The sequence below is a fragment of the Carcharodon carcharias genome, chromosome 18 (assembly GCF_017639515.1).
Source record: "Carcharodon carcharias isolate sCarCar2 chromosome 18, sCarCar2.pri, whole genome shotgun sequence".
Classification (NCBI taxonomy): Eukaryota; Metazoa; Chordata; class Chondrichthyes; order Lamniformes; family Lamnidae; genus Carcharodon; species Carcharodon carcharias.
In genome coordinates, this window is record NC_054484.1 from 42,221,814 (window position 1) to 42,242,592 (window position 20,779).

At 41.5% G+C, this 20,779-nt stretch overlaps 1 pseudogene; it reads left to right on the top strand.

Moving 5' to 3' along the window:
• Positions 1-2,879: 2,879 nt before the first annotated feature.
• On the top strand, positions 2,880-19,054 carry LOC121290445 (annotated as a pseudogene).
• The last annotated feature ends 1,725 nt before the right edge of the window (positions 19,055-20,779 follow it).

Genomic DNA, 20,779 nt, shown 5'->3' on the forward strand with positions numbered 1-20,779 from the left:
TGGTACTGCAAAGGCTATGGGTCCTGACAACATTCTAGCAATATAACTGAAGACTTGTGCTCCAGAACTTGCCACGTCCCTAGCCAAGCTGTTCCAGTACAGCTTCAATACTAGCATTTACCTGGAAAATTGCCCAAGTATGTCCTGTACACAAAAAGCAGGACAAATCCAACCCAGCCAATTACCGTCCCATCAGTCAACCCCCAATCATCAGTACAGTAATGGAAGGGGTCATCAAACATCCTGTCAAGAGGAACTTACTTAGCAATAACCTACTCACTGATGCCCAGTTTGAATTCCGCCAGGGTCACTCAGCTCCTGACCTCATTGCAGCCTTGGTTCAAACATGGACAAAAGAGATGAACTTCAGGGGTGAGCTGAGAGTGACTGCACTTGACATCAAGGCAGCATTTGACTGAGTGTGGTATTAAGGAGCCCTAACAAAACTGGAGTCAATGGGAATCAGGGAGAAAACTCTCAACTGGTTGGAGTCATACCTAACACAAAGGAAGATGGCTGTGGTTGTTGGACGTCAGTCATCTCAGCTCCAGGACATCACTGCAGGAGTTCCTCAGGGTAATGTCCTAGGCCCAACCATTTTCAGCTGCTTCATCAATGACCTTCATTCCATTGTAAGGTCAGAAGTGGGGATGTTCACTGAGGATTGCACAATGTTCAGCACCATTCGCAACTCCTCAAATGCTGAATCAGTCCATGTCCTAATGCAGCAAGACCTGGACATTATCCAGGCTTGGGCTGAGAAGTGACAAATAACATTCGTGCCACACAAGTTTCAGGCAATGACCATCTCCAACAAGAAACAATCCAACCATTGCTCCTTGATGTTCAATGGCAATACCATTACTGAATCTCCCACTATCAACATCCTGGGGGTTACCATTCACCAGAAACTAAACTGGACCAGTATAAATACTGTGGCTACAAGAGCAGGTCAGAGGCAGGAATTCTGCAATGAGTAACTCACCTCCTGACTCCCCAAAGCCTGTCCACCACATACAAGGCACAAGTCAGGAGTCTGATGGAATACTTCCCACTTGCCTGGATGAGTGCAGCTCCCACAACACCATCCAGGACAAAGCAGCCTGCTTGATTGGCACCACATACACAAACATTCAGTCCCTCCACCACCGAAGCACGGTAGAAACAGTGTGTACCATCTACGAGATGCACTGCAGGGATTCACCAAGGCTCCTTAAATAGCACCTTTCAAACCCATAACCACCTAGAAAGACAAGGGTAGCAGACACATGCGAGCACCACCACCTGGAAATTCCCCTCCAAGTCACTCACCATCCTGACTTGAAACTATATCGCTGTTCCTTCACTGTCGCTGGGTCAAAATCTTGGAACTCTCTTCCTAACAGAACTGTGGGTGTACCTACACCACATGGGCTGCAGTGGTTCAAGAAGGCAGCTCACCACCACCTTCTCAGGGGCAACTAGGGTGGACAATAAATGCTGGCCCAGCCAGTGTAGCCCACATCCCAAGAAGGAATAAAGAAAAGTAGGCAGCACCAGAGGGGGAGGCTGGTCAGGATTCAGCCATCCAAAGATGGCATCGTAGAAGACAGGCACTGGCACAGAGGCAGTTGCATAGGAGTTAAAGGTTAACTTTCAAAGCCACTGGTAAAGTAGTTCAGAAGGCGTTAGGTTTATTTGGAGAAGACTACAGAGATCTGGGGCAACCTGTCTAGAGAAGCACAGCCTTCTGATGAACTACTTTTCAGAGAGATCCCAGAAAGATCTTATGATCCACTTATCTGCAGCTGAGTGCCCCTTGAAATACAGCTTCAAATTTTAAAGGTCAGGTCAGATACTGAGTGGAGCTTCCATGATCTTTAGTTAAAATGATGCCCTGGTCCTGAATATTAAATAGGACCTCCATTTTAATATGTCTGTAAGGACCCTTCCTGCCTATGGGGCCGCACCTATCCCAAATCCATGGTTAAAGTGGAGGTGGGCAGAAGTGAGTGGAGTACAGTATTAAGTACCCTGGACTACTTTCGTAAACACCCAACCAGCTTATTCTCATTGGAACCGGGCCATGTAGCTATCTTTCAGCAACATCAACCCTGTCAATTTTCTGGCTGTTTATCAGGATTTTCAAACTGTCTTTTCTTATAGATTCTCTCATGCCAAAAGTCAAAGAATTGGTCTTATTTATATCCCAGAAAAAAGGATTCTGGGGCATTTTGCATTTTGAATCCTTGACCTCTTGAATTCAAAAGGGATCATCAGACAAGTACAAACCGAAGCAAACACAAAATCAGTATATCTTTTTAAACTATCAGATTTCCTTCCCAAGCGGTTGCCAAGGTCCCGGGTGATAAGAAATCTTACAACATTGTATCAGTATGGGTATAAATTTCCTTTGCACAGGTTTTAAGCTGAGTTACCAAGATCGGGATTTTCCAGTCCTGCCCGTGGCAGCAAGCAGAGGGAAAAGTATCGTGGGAGGGAAAAGGTCAGTTTCCCGCTGACGTATAAACAGGTTGCGGTCGTCCGCTCCTGTCCGCAATGGTGGTGTGCTTTTCCTGGCGCGCCATGTCAGGAATGAAATTTGAACACATCAGAATACCATGAATGCTCATCATCATTATCATGAATGCTGTCCCCGTCGGCCACCGCAATTAGTCTAATGAGGGGAAAATTCCGTCCCAAAGCAATATTAGGCAAAAACTAATTATTTTTGACCATTAAACATGCAAGTTGTCAATAATCTGTATTTTCTCTTTCCAATTGCTGGGTGACCTACCACATATTTCCAACAATTTCTGTTTTTATTTCAACATTCATATTGTAGTGAATTCACCACTGGCAGCAAAAATCCTTTTTGCTTCACAGAAGCGCAAGGAAAAATGGGAACTGAGAAAAAGAAGGATATCAAGAGCAGCGACCAGAAGTCTAATCAAAGAAGTAGGTTTAAAGGAGGTTCTTCAAATAAGGAAAGGGAGGTGGCAAGGAAAGGATTTTCAGAGCATGGTGATTAGGCACCTGAACACATGGACAACAATGGTGGATAAAGAAAGTGAGGCATTCACAAGCGGGCTGAATCAAAGGAATAGAGAGTTTGGGAGGTTGTAGCATTGCAGGATGTTATGAAAGTAGGAACAGTGAAGCAATGGAAAGATTTAAACATGAGGATAAGGTCTTATTGCAAAACAGTAGAAGTTAGTTAATATAGGTCACTGAGACTATGGGAGACGCTGAGTGAAATGTTGCGGAATAGGATATAGTCAGGGTTTTGGGTGATCTGAAGTTTACAGAAGATGGAGGATCGTAAGCTGGCCAGGAAAGCATTGGAATGCTTGTTCTCACGCTGAACAATTTCTCCTGCAACTCCTCTCACTTCCTCCAAATAAAAGGTGTGGCTATGGGTACCCGCATGGGCCCCAGCTATGCCTGTCTCTTTATGGGATATGTGGAACATTCCTTGTTGCAGTCCTACTCCGGCCCCCTTCCACAATTCTATCTCCAGTACATCGATGATTACTTCGGTGCCGCTTCATGCTCTCGTCAGGACTTGGAAAAATTTATTAATTTTGCTTCCAATCTCCACCCCTCCATCATTTTCACGTGGTCCATCTCTGACACTTCCCTTCCCTTCCTTGACCTCTCTGTCTCAATCTCTGGTGATAGACTGTCCACCAATATCCATTACAAACCCACCGACTCCCACAGCTATCTCGACTACAGCTCCTCACACCCCGCTTCCTGTAAGGACTCCATCCCATTCTCTCAGTTTCTTCGCCTCCGTCGCATCTGTTCCGATGATGCTACATTCAAAAACAGTTCCTCTGACATGTCCTCCTTCTTCCTTAACCGAGGTTTTCCACCCACGGTCGTTGACAGGGCCCTCAACCATGTCCGGCCCATCTCCCGCGCATCTGCCCTCACGCCTTCTCCTCCCTCCCAGAAATATGATAGGGTCCCCCTTGTCCTCACTTATCACCCCACCAGCCTCCGCATTCAAAGGATCATCCTCCGCCATTTCCGCCAACTCCAGCATGATGCCACCACCAAACACATCTTCCCTTCACCCCACTTATCGGCATTCCGTAGGGATCGCTCCCTCCGGGACACCCTGGTCCACTCCTCCATCACCCCCTACTCCTCAACCCCCTCCTATGGCACAACCCCATGCCCACGCAAAAGATGCAACACCTGCCCCTTCACTTCCTCTCTCCTCACCGTCCAAGGACCCAAACACTCCTTTCAAGTGAAGCAGCATTTCACTTGCATTTCCCCCAACTTAGTCTACTGCATTCGTTGCTCCCAATGTGGTATCCTCTACATTGGAGAGACCAAACGTAAACTGGGCGACCGCTTTGCAGAACACCTGCGGTCTGTCCGCAAGAATGACCCAAACCTCCCTGTCGCTTGCCATTTTAACACTCCACCCTGCTCTCTTGCCCACATGTCTGTCCTTGGCTTGCTGCATTGTTCCAGTGAAGCCCAACGCAAACTGGAGGAACAACACCTCATCTTCCGACTAGGGACTTTACAGCCTTCCGGACTGAATATTGAATTCAACAATTTTAGGTCGTGAGCTCCCTCCCCCATCCCCACCCCCTTTCTGTTTCCCCCTTCCTTTTTTTTTTCCAATAAATTATAAAGATTTTCCTTTTCCCACCTATTTCCATTATAAAAAAAACCCCACTAGAGCTATACCTTGAGTGCCCTACCATCCATTCTTAATTAGCACATTCGTTTAGATAATATCACCAACTTTAACTTTAACATCTATGTGTTCTATTGTACTATTGTCGTTGACATCTTTTGATGATCTGCTTCTATCACTGCTTGTTTGTCCCTACAACCACACCCCCCCCTCTACCTCTCTGTCTCTCTATCTCTCCGCCCCCCACACACACACCTTAAACCAGCTTATATTTCAGCTCTTTCCTGGACTCGAACTCAAGTTCTGTCGAAGGGTCATGAGGACTCGAAACGTCAACTCTTTTCTTCTCCGCCAATGCTGCCAGACCTGCTGAGTTTTTCCAGGTAATTCTGTTTTTGTTTTGGATTTCCAGCATCCGCAGTTTTTTTGTTTTTATTTAAGCATTGGAATCGTTAAGTCTGGAGATGACGAAGATGTGGATGAGGCAGGTGGGCTGAGGTATGGCCACAGGCAAATGATGTTACAGAACTGGATGTAGGTGTTGTTTGTGGTGAAGGGGCTAAAGGTTCAGACTCTTGGCTTAGAAATAGAACGCCAACGTTCTGAACAATATGATAAAGCCTGAGAGAGTGACTGCGAAAGAGGTTGGAGTCAGACCATGAAGAGAGCTTCTGAAATCTTTGTGTAAACAAACCACCGAGGAAGCTCACAATTCCAGTGGTACTGTCCTCAATTTACACCAGCTGCACGAAATCTATAAACATTACACAAATTGGTTTGTACCAAGTAGTATGACTATATTGTATCATCAGCCCCTGCTGTGCTTCCTCTTTTTTTGATAATCTTTTATCTCCATGAAACAGAACTGAGCTCTAAAAGTGATTTTCAGTTGATCCCAATCTAATCCATTGAATTTGGCACAGGACATACCAGTGAGGAACCAGATGACACCACTGTTTACTAAATGCTTGGAATTCATGAAAGTGAGATTCCAGATGTAAAAACATTTTGCAATCGTACAATACGAGCACTAATCTCACAATAGCAGGGTGGTGTTGGGGGGGGCGGAGGGAGGACACAGTGGAGACAACGTTCATATTTCTATAAATTACAAAGTAACATCAAGATTAAAAAATACACTATTGTGGTTAAATTTCCTTACCTTTTAATTATTCCAGTCTCTGCTGCATTACCCTGCACAATCTTAAATTATTATTGTTGCTTTTGTGTGGTTTGCTGTAGGATAGCATAGTCTTGCTTCTTTTATGCAGTGCCTCTTGGAGTTGCTGTTGCCCATGTGAATGTTTCCATATAATAGCTGTGTTGAAATCCTGTTATAATGTAAAGATTTATGCACTTCAGTGGTTCAAACAGTTTGAAACTCTCGTTAACCTTATGCCCTTCTTGTAATAAACTATTTTATTATAAAATTTAGTAAAATATAAAAATGGCTGATTTTAACACCTGGTGGGAGTGGACAGCATTCCAGTGGAGGAGTACAAGTTGGAGACCCTGTAGATTTTAATTTTTGGGCCTCATTTGAATCCTACTGGGAAGTTGCTTAACCATTACCAGCAGAACGCAGCAGCAGTCCAGATGCTAACCTCCAGCATCAGTAGAAGGCTACTGATGGCAAGGTAAGCCTGAGGGGAGTGTGGCAGATAGGGGTTTGCAAGGCTGGAAAATGGCCCAGGGCAGCAGAGGCCCAGACTTTCTCTAAGGGCCTAGAGGAGTCCAGCAAAAGCCTCATCTGCCGCCAAAACCAGCAGTGTTAAAATCACAGATCGGTCATAATGGAATAGAAAATTGAACTGCTATCTTAAAAAATTCAATCAATAACAAACATTACTGGAACCATTTGTCGAACCATGCACAATGTTTAATTCTTCATTTTCAGGATTTTTTAAGGAAAGCCAGTGTTGAATGAATCCCTCTCAGGAGTAAAACCTTCCTATTATTAATGTATTTATAGGTTCGTTATGAGTGGATTATGGGGTTTTCCTCACTTACAAAGTAACTTATCCATCATCCTATTCTTATTTGGGCATCCCAGTTCAGCGTAAATACAGCCACATTACTCTTTAAGATTAGCACATTCCTTGATGTTCCTGACAATAGTGAGAAACTGTGATTTTCAACTTCTTTATAGACAGTGTTTCAGGAAGCAAGAGAGTTACACAGGAATGTGAAACTTTGCCTTTGTTGTTCCAAGCTGAATTTTCTCTCAGTAGGGCGCTATCAATCTGTGAAGAGCTTTGAAGATGAGGGTAATGGTCTTTTTAAATTTAATGCAATCGTATATTGGATTGCAATTGCATATTTAATGCAACTAGCTTACTCTTGCTCCTAATTTTTATGTTCTTGTATATTCTAATATACATAGCAATGCAATCAAATTTGCAGATAATAACCAACTAGAAGTCCAGTGGATTCTGAGGCAGCAGTTCAGGAAATGCAAAAAAGGTTGGAAAGAATATGCATGTTGGCAAAAAAATGACAGATGAAATTTGATATAAATAAGCGTGAATTACTACATAAAGGAAAAACAGCCTACGCATGTTCCATGAATGATGTTGGAATAGCTAAGGATAATGCTGAAAGAGACCTCTGAAACTTAGTAGACTTGAGATTCAGCATATTCAAACAATGCGGCTATAATTAACAAAACCATCAGAATATCAGAGGATGTAATGATCATACAGTATAGTGTCACAGGCAGACCATACCTTACGAATGCATCCAGTCTGGCTATCAAAACACAAGGAAGACATTGAAATGCGGGTTTCAATGCAACACAGAGTGATGAGCTTGAACCCTTGTGTTAAAATTCTGTGTTTTAAAGAAAGACTGGAGAAATTTGAAACAAAAACAGAATTACCTGGAAAAACTCAGCAGGTCTGGCAGCATCGGCAGAGAAGAAAAGAGTTGACGTTTCGAGTCCTCAAAGACTTGAAATGTCAACTCTTTTCTTCTCCGCCGATGCTGCCAGACCTGCTGAATTTTTCCAAGTAATTCTGTTTTTGTTTTGGATTTCCAGCATCCGCAGTTTTTTTGTTTTTATCTCTGGAGAAATTTGAGCTTTACAGCCTGGAGAGGGTGCATCTGAGAGGACTACAAGGTAGTTAGAGGAATGGATAAGATAAACTCAGAATATTATTTTACGTTAACTAACAAGAATGGGACAAGAGAACATAGATTGAAGATGGTAAAGGTAAATTTATACTGTTATCAAGAAATTCTACACAAAGAATGATCAATGTATGCTTCTAAGAAGAGTACGAAAACAAAAAATCGTGATGTATTCTCAGAATCAAATGGACACTGAATTGTAGGGGCCTTAGGATCTTTATACAGCTTTATTCGGAACTCATCCATTAGAGTAAATTTAATACAAAATAAAATTTTAAAATAAAAGTGTAGTTTTAAAAATACATTAAGTTGGAAGTAAACACTAAAATGAAACAGTAATCTCTCTCTTCTGCCAATAACTGTTGATTAATATGAAAAAGAAAAGAAAGTCTTGGCACTTTTCTTAACCTCAGGATGCATCAAAGGCCTTTACTGCCAATTAAGTACTTTGAAGTGTAGTTACTGAAGAGACCCCCTTTACTTCTATCCCACTACATTCTCACCTTGTGGAGTATATGTTCTTCAGGTTAAACAATTTTTACAGACCTAAATGTATGCCCTCCATGCCTAAGTAAATAATGAGTAAGCCCATGGGCAGAAATTTTGCCCAATATGGGGTATGAACAGAGGCAGGTGGATGTGCAATTTTGCACCACTGGCTGGTGTGTGGGTTTGCTGGGACCATCCTGACCCGAGGTATTTTTTACAAGTGGATTGGAGACAGAAGGGTGCAAGCTTTGGGTAGCAACTGAGGTGAGTTAAAGGACAATTATCTGAGGGCGACTGAATTTTTCCATTCTGTGTCAGTCATGGCTCAGCTAGTAGCATGCTCATCACTGAATCATAAGGTTCCAGATTCAAGTCTCACTTAGGGCCTTGAACACAAAGGTTAAGGCTGACACTCCTGTGCAGTACCGAGGGGGCACTGTTGGAGGTATCGTCTTTCAAAGAAGGTGTCATCTGCTCGCTCGGATGGGTGCAAAAGACTTCATGGCACTATTTTTAATATCATGGGAGTTATCCCCAGCAACCTGGCCAATATTTATCCCTCAATCGACATCACAAAAGACAAATTACCTGGTCATGAACACACTGCTGTTTGTGAGAGTTTGCAGTACCCATACTAGCTGCCACATTTCCTACATTACAACAGTGACTACACTTCAAAAATAGTACTTAATTGACTTTGAGATATTCAATGGCCGTGAAAATCGCAATATAAATGCAAGTCTTTCTTTTTTTGTCACTTGCCATTTCAACACTCCACCCTGCTCTCACGCCCACATGTCCATCCTTGGCTTGCTGCATTGTTCCAGTGAAGCTCAACACAAACTGGAGGAACAGCACCTCATCTTCCGACTAGGCACTTAACAGCCTTCCGAACTGAATATTGAGTTCAACAATTTTAGATCATTAACTCTCTCCTCCATCCCCACCCCTTTTCCAATTTTCCCCCTCCTTTTTGTTTTTTCCAATAATTTATATATATTTTTCTTTTCCCACCTATTTCCATTATTTTTAAATGTATTTCCATCCATTGTTTTATCTTTACCTTTTAGCCTTTTTCGATTCCTTCACCCCACCCCACCCCCACTAGGGCTATTTGTACCTTGCTCATCCTGCTTTCTACCCTTAATTAGCACATTCCTTTAGATAATATCACCACCTTCAACACCCCTTTGTCCTTTTGTCTGTGACATCTTTTGGTTATCTCCACCTATCACTAGCCCTCTATCCAGCTCTTCTTGTCCCAACTCCCCCTCACCTTAAACCAGCTTATATTTCACCCCTTTTCTATTTTTCCTTAGTTCTGTTGAAGAGTCATGCAGACTTGAAACATTAACTGTGCTCCTCTCCACAGGCCTGCTGAGTTTTTCCAGGTATTTTTGTTTTTGTTTGGGATTTGGATTTCCAGCATCCGCAGTTTTTCGCTTTTTTCCTTTTTTTTTCCAGCTTTGAGAAACCCTTGCCATCTTTAATTGGATGGCGAGCACACTCTCTGGCCATTAATTGGCCTGTCAAGAAAAAAAATCACTGCCAAGGTACTGCTTCTGGAACAGTGAGGGATTGGAGCCCCATTTGACACTGATGTCATAGCACAAAATCCTGCTCCATGTTGTATTCTTAATGTTTCATATTTCATACCTGCACACCAGCCAGTGGTGCAAAATTACACACCCACCTGCCTCTGTTCTTACCCCATATTGGGACAACCTCACAGTTTAAACGTAGCTCCTTTTTTTTTTAAGTGCCATTCAGGGCAGTGAAGCCCCCAGAGGGCCACAAGAAGAAATGATCACAATTGAACCTTAAAAGCTATTCCATTGGGAAAAATATTTTTTTATTATCCAACTTCAATTACTACATACTTCTAAATTGTTCTTCAGTCCCACACCTCTGGATTTTACCCACTTGAAGGGATTGCTTACGGTTCAGCTTTGGAACCCCTAAAATTTACATAATTTGCCATTGAAATGAAAGGTGTGATCCTACTTGATAGCTATTTTCAAAAAGAAAAAGTCAAAATCAGAATTTTTGGAATTTTTGTGATTCTGGAAGAGACCCAAAATAATGAAAGGGGATTTTGTGTTAATTTCTAATATTCATATCACAAACCGTAATGTTCTTGAACACAAACAGTTATAGAGTCTGCAACTTGGTAGTATTTAGGATATGCTATCCTAACTTTTTAAAAAATCATTTCATAAAAATTACTTAACAAGCGCATAAGTCTCTCTGAGCTGAAATGATTGCTGAAAATTCTTATCTAACCAAAAAGGTAATAAGGAGTGACTCAGAAATTCTTTAACATAAATATTGTTGTAACATATGAGTGGTAATGTTCTTATATAACTTCCATAGACACTATCTTTAAAATTTATAATATTACATAAGAAGATAACAAATAGGAGCAGGAGAAGACCATACGGTCCATCGAGCTTGCTCCAACATTCAATATGATCATGCATTTCAACTCCACTTTCTTGCCCACTCCCTATATCCTTTGATTCCCTAATGGACCAAAAATCTATCTACCTCAGTCTTAAATATATTCAATGATGGCATATCCACAACCTTCTGAGCTAGAGAGTTCCAAAAATTCACAACCCTTTGATGAAGTAATTTTTCCTGATCCGAGTCCTGAGACTCCTTATCCTGAAACTTGTTTTAGATTCATCAGCCAGCTAGGGAAAACAACGTCTTAGTGTCTACCCTGTCAAGCCACTTCAGAATCTTGAATGTTTCAATGAGATCACCTCTCATTCATCTAAACTCCGGAGAACATAGACACAATTTACACAGCCTCTCACCACAGGAACACCCTCTCATCCCAGGGACAAATCTAGTGAACTTTCACTGTACTGCCTCCAGTGTAAGTATATCCTTTCTTAAAAAGGAGACCAAAGCTTCACACAGTATTTGCAGAATCACAGAATTTTAACGGCACAGAAGGAGGCCATTTGGCCCATCGTGTCTGCACTGGCTCTCCAAATAAGCATTATGACCTAGTGCCATTATCCTGCCTTTTCCCCATACCCCTACATATAGCTTCTATTCAAATAATCATCTAATGCCCTCTTGAATGCCTCGGTTGAACTTGCCTCCACCACACTTCCAGACAGTGCATTCCAGGCACAAACCACTCGTTGTGTGAAAAAGTTCTCCTCACGTCACATTTGCGTTTTTTGCAAATCACTTTCAATTTGTGCCCTCTCATTCTTGATCCTTTTACGAGAGGGAACCCTCTCCCTATTGACTCTGTCCAGCCCCCTCATCATTTTGAACATCTCGATCAAATCTTTTCTGAGCCTTCTTCTCTCCAAGGACAACAGTCCCAACCTCTCCAGTCTATCCTCATAGCTGAAGTTTCTCATCCCTGGAACCATTCTTGTAAACCTCTTCTGCACTCTCTCTAATGTGTTCTCATCCTTCCTATAGGTGTGGCGCCCAGAACTGTACGCAATACTCCAGCTGAGGTCGAACAAGTGTCTTATATAGATTCAGAATAACCTCCTAGCTCTTGTACTCTATGCCCCTATTAATAAAGCCCTGGATACTATATGCTTTATTAACTGCTCTCTCTACCAGTCCTGCCACCTTCAATGATCAATGCACAAACACACTCAGGTCTTTCTGCTCCTGCACCTCCTTCAAAATTTCACCCTTTATTTTAAATTGGCTGTCCATGTTCTTCCTACCAAAATGCATCATCTCACACTTCTCAGCATTGAGCTTCATCTGCCACCTATTTGCACACTCCACCAACTTGTCTATGTCTTTTTGATATTATACACTGTCCTTCTCACAATTTACAACACTCCCAAGCTTTGTATCATCTGCAAACTTTCAAACTATCCACTGCACGCCAATCCAGATCATTAATATATATCAGGTGGTTTTGCCAAAGCCCTGTACAATTGGAGCAAGACTAAGTCCAATGTGCCATTTACTTTCCTGTTTGATTGCTGTACTTGCATGCTAACTTTCCTAAGTCTCTCTGCAAATCAACATTCACAGGTTTCACTTTTAAAAAGAATTCTGCTTTTCTATTCTTAAGACCAAAGTGAATCCCCTCACACTTCCCCACATCATACTCCATCTGTCACATTGCTGCATGCCCACACAGCCTGTCTATATCTCTTTGCAGCCTCTCTACATCCTCCCCACAGCTTACCTTTCCATCCAGCTTTGTATTATCAGCAAACTTAGATACGTTATTCTCTGTCTCTTTTTGTAAGTCATGAACAGATTTTAACCCAGCACTGATCTTTGCGGCACTCTGCTAGTCACAGCCTGCCAAATTGAAAATGCCCCACTTATCCCAACTCTCTGCTTCCTCTCTGTTAACCAATCCTCTATCCATGCTATTATATCACTGCCAACTCCGGGAGCCCTTATCTTGGTATAATAACCTTTTGTGTGGCAACTTATTAAATGCCTTTTGGAAATCCAAGTATATTACATTTATTGGCTCCACTTTATCTACCCTATGAGTTACACCATCAAAAAAACACTGACAAATTTGTCGAACAAGATTTTCCTATCGTAAAACCATGCTGACTTGTTCCATTCGTACTATCTTTTTCTAAGTGCCATTTTTAAGACTTCCTTAATAATAGATTCTATTTCGTGATGACTGATGTCAGAACTGGCCTGTAGTTCCCTGTTTTCTCTCTCCCCCTTCTTTCTTGAATATTGGTGTTACATTTGCTAACTCCCAATCTGCTGGGAATGTTCCACAATCTAGTGAATTTGGAAACATCATAGCCAGCGTATCCACCATATCTGCAGCTATCTCTTTTAGAACCCTAGGATGTAAGCCATCAGATCCTGGGGGTTTATGGTATTTTAGTCCCTTAAGTTTTTCCAGGACTTTTTCTCTGCTGATATTAATGACCTTCATTTCTTCACTCTTATTAGCCTCTAGGTTATCCTCTATTTATGGTACACAACTTGTGTCTTCTTATGTGAAGACAGGCACAAAATATTTGTTCAAGGTCTCTGCCATTTCCTCATTCTCCATGACAATTTACAAATATACAAATTAGGAGCAGGAGTAGGCCACTCGGCTCTTCAAGCCTGCTGTGTCATTTAATAAGATCATGGCTAATCTGATTTCAACCTCAACTCCACATTCCCACCTACCCCCAATAATCTTTCATCCCTTTGCTTATCAAGAATCTATCAACCTATGCCTTAAAAAATACTCAAGGACTCTGCTTCCAAAACCTTTTGAGGAAGAGTTCCAAAGACTCACAACCCTGTAGAAAAAGAAATTCTCATCTCTGTCCTAAATGGGAAACCTTTACTGTTAGACGGTTTCCCCTAGTACTAAATTCTCCCACAAGGGGAAACATCCGTTCCACATTGACGTGGTTAAGTCCCCTCAGGATCTTATATGTTTCAATCAAGTCACCTTTTACTCTTCTAAACTCCAGCAGATGCAAGCCCAGCCTGACCAACCTCTCCTCATAAAATAACCCACGTATTCTAGATATTAGTTGAGTAAATCTTCTCTGAACTGCTTCCCCACTTTTGTATTCAATTCCTCTCAGAATAAATGATAACTTTCTATTCACTTTCCTAAATACTTGCTATACCTGCATACTAGCTTTTTGCGATTCATAAACTAGGACACCTAGATCTCTCTCTTCTCAGAGCTCTGAAATCTCTCACCATTTAGATCATATGTTTCTTTTTTATTTTATCCTGCCAAAATGGACAATTTCACACTTTCTCACATTATACGCCATTTGCCAAGTCTTTTCCCACTCACTTAACCTATCTATATCCCTTTGTAGCTGCCTTATGTCCTCTTCACATCTTACTCCCCTATCTATCTTTGTGTCATCAGCAAATTTAGTAATCATTACCTTCAGTTCCTTCATCCAAGTCATTGATATATATTGTAAAATGTTGGGGCCCCGCACTGATCCCAGTGACACAACACTTGTTACATCTTGCCACCAGAAATATATGTATTTATGCTTTCCCTTGTTTCCTGTTAGCTAGACAATCTTCTATCCATGCCAATATGTTACCCACTACATCATGAGCTTTTATTTTTCACAACAACGTTTGATGTGGTGCCATATCAAATGCCTTCTGGAAATCTAAATACAGCACATCCACAAGTTCCCCTTTACCCACAACATATTTTACTTCTTCAAATTACTCCAATAAATTGGTTAAACATGATTTCTCTTTCACACAACCATGTTGACTCTGCCTGATTACCCTGAATTTTTCCAAATGCCCTGCTACAACATATTTAATAATAACTTCTAACATTTTCCCTATGACAGATATTAAGTTAACTGACCTGTAGTTTCCTGTTTTCTATCTCCCTCCCCTTTTGAATAAAGGAGTTACATTTGCTATTTTCCAATCTAATGGAACCTTCCCTGCATCTAGGGATTTTCGAAAATTAAAACGTATGCATCAACTATCTCACTAGTCACTTCTTTTAAAGGCCTAGGATGAAGTCCATCAGGAACTGGGGACTTGTCAGCCCACAGTTCCAACAATTTGCTCAGTACCACTTCCCTGGTGATTGTAAGTTTCCCTGTGTTCCTCCCTCCTTTCCATTTCCTGATTTACAGCTGTTTCTAGGATGTTATCTGTGTCCTCTATAGTGAAGACTGATGCAAAATACCTGTTCAATTCATCTGCCGTTTCCTTGTTTTCCATTATTAATTCCTCAGACTCACTTTCAAGAGGACCAATGCTCACTTTGTCTACTCTTTTCTTCATTAAATAACTATAGAAACTCTTACCATCTGTCTTTGTACTCCTAGTTAACTTTCTCTCAAACTCTTAATTTTTCCTTCCTTATCAACCTTTGGGCCAGTCTTTTCTGTTCTTTATATTCTGTCCAATATTCTGACTTGCCACCTTCTTTGTACAATTATATGCTTTTTCTTTTAAGTTTGATACTATCTTTAACTTTTTTAGCTAACTACGGATGGTGGGTTCTCCCCTAGGAATTTTTCTTTCTTGTTGGAATGTATCTAATCTGTGCATTCTGAAATATCACCTTAAAGGTGAGACACTGCGTCTCTATTGACCCATCTCTTAACCTAATTTAACTGTACACTTTAGCTAGCTCTGCTTTCATGCGCTCATTATTGCCCTTATTTAAATTTAAAATTCTAGTTTTAGACCCATTCTTATCTTCCTCAAACTGAAAGTAAAATTCAATGATATTATGATCACTACTACCTAGGGTGCCTTCACTATAAGGTTATTAATTAATCCTATCTCATTGTACAATGCCAGGTCTGGTAGAGCCTGCTCTCTGGTTGGCACCAGAATGTGCTGTTCTAAGAAACTATCCCGCAAACATTCTATAAATTCCTCATCTAGGCTACTTTTGCCATTTCAATTTTTTCAGTCTATATGTAGATTAAAATCTCCCATGGTTATTGCAGTACCTTTCTGACAAGCTTCCATTATTTTTTCCTTTATACCCCATCTTACTGTATGGTTACTGTTAGGGGCCTGTACACCACTCCTACAAGTAACTTCTTGCCTTTATCATTTCTCATCTCTACCCAAGCTTCTACATCTGGTTTCCTGAACTTAGGTCATCCCTCTCTACTGTACTAATACCATCATTAATTAACAGAGCTATCTCTCCACCTTTTCCTAGTTTCCTTTTCCTTCCTAAATGTCACATACCCTTCAATAATCAGCTCCTGATCTATGTCATCTTACAGCCATATCTCTGTAATGGCTATTAGATCTTGGTTATTTATTTCTATTAGAGCTATCAGTTCAAATATTTTATTTCAAATGCCATGTACATTCAGATATAGAGCCTTTAGTTTTGTCCTCTAATTATTTTTGTAGCCTCTAGCCTTATCTGATGATTTACTCTTAGATTTGTACTCCCTGCACTCTCTGCCCCTTCCTGTCATGGTCAGTTTATCATTTCCCACATTAATACCTTTTTCTCTTGCCATGTCTCTACTCTTTGATTTACCACATCTTCCCAAATTTGATCCCTAGGTTCCACTATTTAAAACCCTCTCTACTTCCCTAGTTATGCAGCTCACTAGAACACTGGCCACAGCACAGTTCAGGTGTAGAATGTCCCAACAGTACAGCCCTCACTTTCCCCAGTGCTGGTGCCAGTGCTCCACAAACTGGAACCCACTTCTCCCATACTAGTCTTTCAGCCATGCATTCAGCCCTCTAATTTTATGTACCCTATGTCAATTTGCATGTGGCTCAGGTAATGATCCAGAGACTTGGAGCTCTGCTTTTTAATTTAGTACCTAGCTCCACATACTTTCTATGCGCAACCTCTTTTCTAATTCAACCTATGTCATTGGTATCTACATGGACCATGAAAACTGGATGCTACCCCTCCCTCTGCAAGTTCCTCTCCAGCCCTGAGCCGATATCCCAAGTCCTGGCACCAGGCAGGCAACACAGCCATCTTTGCAGCAGAGAATGGTGTCAAGCCCCCTTGCTATACTGTCCCCTATTACCACTACATTTCTTTTTGCTCCCCACACTTGAATGGCTTCCTGTACCACTGTGTCATATTCAGTTGCTCATCCACCTTGCAGCCCCTGCTTTCATACAAACTGAGAGAACCTCAAACCTGTTGGATAATTGCAAAAGCTGACACTCCTGCACTCTGGGTCCCCTTACCTGACTTACTCGCAGACACACCCTCCTGTCCCTGACCACTACCAAATCAGACAACCCTATCCTAAGGGGTGTGACTGCCTCCTGCTACAAAGCATCCATGTAACCTTGCCCCTCCCTGATGTGTTGCAGTGTCTACAGTTTGGACACCAGCTCAATGACTGAGCTGAAGCTCCTCGAGCCACAAACATTGTAGATGTGTTTGCCCTCAATCACACTGGCATCCAGGAGTTTTTTTTAATTTGTTCATGGAATGTGGACATCACTGGCTAGGCCAACATTTATTGCCCATCACTTATTGCCCTTGTTTAGAGAGCATTTAAGAGTCAGCCACATTGCTGTCTGGAGTCACATGTAGGCCAGACCAGGTAAGGATGACAGATTTCCTTCCCTTAAGGACATTAGTGAACCAGATGGGTTTTTACAACAGTCAGCAATGGTTTCATGATCATTAGACTTTTAATTTCAGATTTTTATTGAATTCAAAGGGATTGGAACTTGGGTCCCTACAGCATTACCCTGGATTTCTGGAATACTACTCCAGTGACAATACCACTGTGCCACTGCCTCCCTACATGCTACAGCCTTGGCACATCACCTGTACTGTCATCCTTAATTTGTTTTAATTAATTACTTTATTCAATTACTGATTTTCCTTTTTAATATAGTTTATTCACCTTACCACTAGTTTGTACACTATTTTAAACCTTAAAACTGGAATAGACCTTAACCACTTACCAGATACTCACCAGCTACTTTGGAGTAAAAAGCAATTCTGAAAAAATTAGAAAAAGCAAAGAGAAAAGGAACATCTGCTCACCAAACTCCCCCACTCACCAAACTCACAAGTATGCACTCAGTTCCAAAGCTGCACTCGTTTCTCCTGTCTCTACTCGTAAGGGGTTAATATCTACTTTAGCTATTCTCTTTTTTTATATATTGTAAAAGCTGAATGTCCGGTTTAGCACCATAGTTAAACGAAGGGCGAAAGGGACAATGGGGCTCGAACATATTGTCCCCAATGAAGAGTCTCGCAATAGTTTAGTGTCTGGTCTTTATTCTGTAGTTATTGTATTTGATGAAAGGACATATGAGTTTGATCTGCTCAAAAAGGACAGCATTGTACTCCTGGCAGACAATGCCTTTTGCCGAGAATCCTACAGAGCAAGGGTTGTTTTTCTCCAAGGTGGTTATGATGCGTTTTCCTCGGAATATCCAGAATTTTGCACTAAGCCTTTGCCTCCTTCGGGGTTATCTCTACCTCTGAGCGCCAACAGGAACCTCAACAGTGCAGAATCCAGCCACAGTTCCTGCGAGACTCCCCTATATGATCGGGGTGGACCTGTCGAAATCCTCCCTTTCCTCTACCTCAGAAGTGCCTATTATGCGTCAAGGAAGGACATGCTGGACGCCCTGGGGATCATGGCCCTGATTAACGTCTCTGCTAACTACCTGAACCACTTTGAGGAACATTATCAATACAAATGCATTCCTGTGGAGGACAGTCACAAAGCGGACATCAGCTCCTGGTCCATTGAGGCTATTGAATTTATATACTCTGTGAAGAATACTAGTGGTAGGGAGTTTGTACATTGCCATGTTGGCATCTCTCAATCTGCCACCATCTGCCTGGCTTATCTCATGAGGGCAAACCGGGTGAAGTTGGATGAAGCTTTAGAGTTCATTAAACTACGCAGGAGCGTCATTTCCCCCAATTTCAGCTTCATGGGACAACTCTTGCAGGTTGAATCTCAATTATTGACCCCTTCATGTACAACAAAGGCTACCAGTCCATCAAACAACACTTCTGGCGCTTCAACTCGATTTGTCTTTAACTTCCCTGTCTCCATGCCTGTCCGCCCAGCGGCTAGTTCCCTGAATTACCTCCAGAGTCCCATCATCACATCCCCCACATACTGACCTACTGGAAAGAGTGACTTTTTTAAAGACTAAGCCAAGTACAATAAGATGAAAGATTGTGTTCATATCCTTTTTTCAATGTACAGAAACCCATCTATGATGATTTCCAGACCAGGATTTTGCTTATTGTTTTGAAGAATTGCAATACCTCAGCCAGACCCATGCACTGTGTCAATTCTGAAAACTGTCTGGGGAGGACACAACTGGCATTTTTGCACTTTTTTAATACCTTTTTAAAAAATTTGACTGAACTCTAAGTGACAACAATTCATACTGATTGTCAATTTGATAATAAAAGTTCTCAATCTGTTTTTATATTCTTGGATAATTTACTCTCATTCTATTTTTTCCATTATTATCAACATTTTGGTGGCCCTTTGCTGGTTTCAAAAACCTCTTATTTTAATTTAGTGCTGTCCTTAACTTGCTTAGTAAGCTACTGATGGATTTTGTTGCTGACTTTTGTTCTATAATTGAATCTATTTGGTTGAACACTTTGAATTGTTTCTGTAAAAGTTTTCCACAGTTCATTTATTACCATACCTTTTAACCTATTTATCCAATCAACCTTAGCCAGTTCTCCCAACTGCTGCTGCTTGTAGCTACTCCTACCAGGAGATCTGGTGTCATGGTATGTCACACTCAGTCTTCTCTCCACTTGACTGCATGAGTGCTCATCCAACAACACTCAAGAAGCTTGATACCATCCAGGACAAAGCAGCCCGCCCGAGTGGCACTCCTTCCACAAACATTCACTCCCTCCACCACCAACGAACAGTGACAGCAATGTACACCATCTACAAGATGCACTGCAGGAACTCACCAAGGCTTCTTAGGCAGCACCTTCCAAACCCATGACCGCTACCATCTAAAAGGACAAGGCTAGCAGAAACATGGGAACACCACCACCTGGAAGTTCCCCTCCAAACCACTCACCTGACTTGCAAATATATCACCGTTCCTTCACTGTCACTGGGTCAAAATCCTGGAACTCCCTCCCTAACAGCACTGTTGGTGTACCTACAGGGACTGCAGCAGTTCAAGAAGCCAGCTCACCACCACCTTCTCAAGGGCAATTAGGGATGGGCAATAAATGCTGGCCTAGCCAGTGAAGCCCACATCCCATAAATGAATAAAAAAAATTCTCACACATCCTTCATCTGCAATTGTTCTGTGATGTCTGTCATCCAACTAAACCTTGGTTGACCCCTCTTTCTGCTGTCCTCGTAGCTATATAATTGGCTTTAAGGTTCTCGGTCCTATGGTATAACTACTATTACGGGGCCTAAAAACTGCTCCCTGCAGCATTTTCTGACCCTTGCTTTTTTTAAATCTCTCCCCATATTGATTCAACATCCTGATTTTCTGAGCCAAGGTCCTTTCTCATGAATGTCCTTATGTCATTCCTTATTATCAGGGTTACCTCTCCTTCTTTTCCATCCTGGCTGTCTATTTGGAAAGTTGTGTGCCCTGGAGCATTTATTTTCAAACCTTGGTCACCATCTAACCATGTCTCCATAATGGTAATTAGATCTAAACTATTTATCCCTATTTGTGCCACTAATTAATTAGTTAATTAACTTGAACAAAAGAAGTCCTTAGCTGGGAACCTGGAGGAAATATTTTACCTGGTTGTCACAATAGTGTCACCACACCAGCAGTTTTATGGCTACTCCGTTTTATTTTGCAATATTTTAAGATGTCAATGCATTGATTATTTGAGAAGTAATTGTATTAATAAGCATCACATTCTTTAATTTTTGTTTCTCTTTATTTTTCTATGACTTTCTCTGCTATCACAGTTCTGTAACAAGGTTCCAAGATAAAATTATTTACAATGGTGAAGGACTTAAAAGTCTGCACCAAACCACAAAAGTAAGAATGTTGTGTTCTTGTTAAGTATACAGTGTAAGCAGTTATTCACAATTT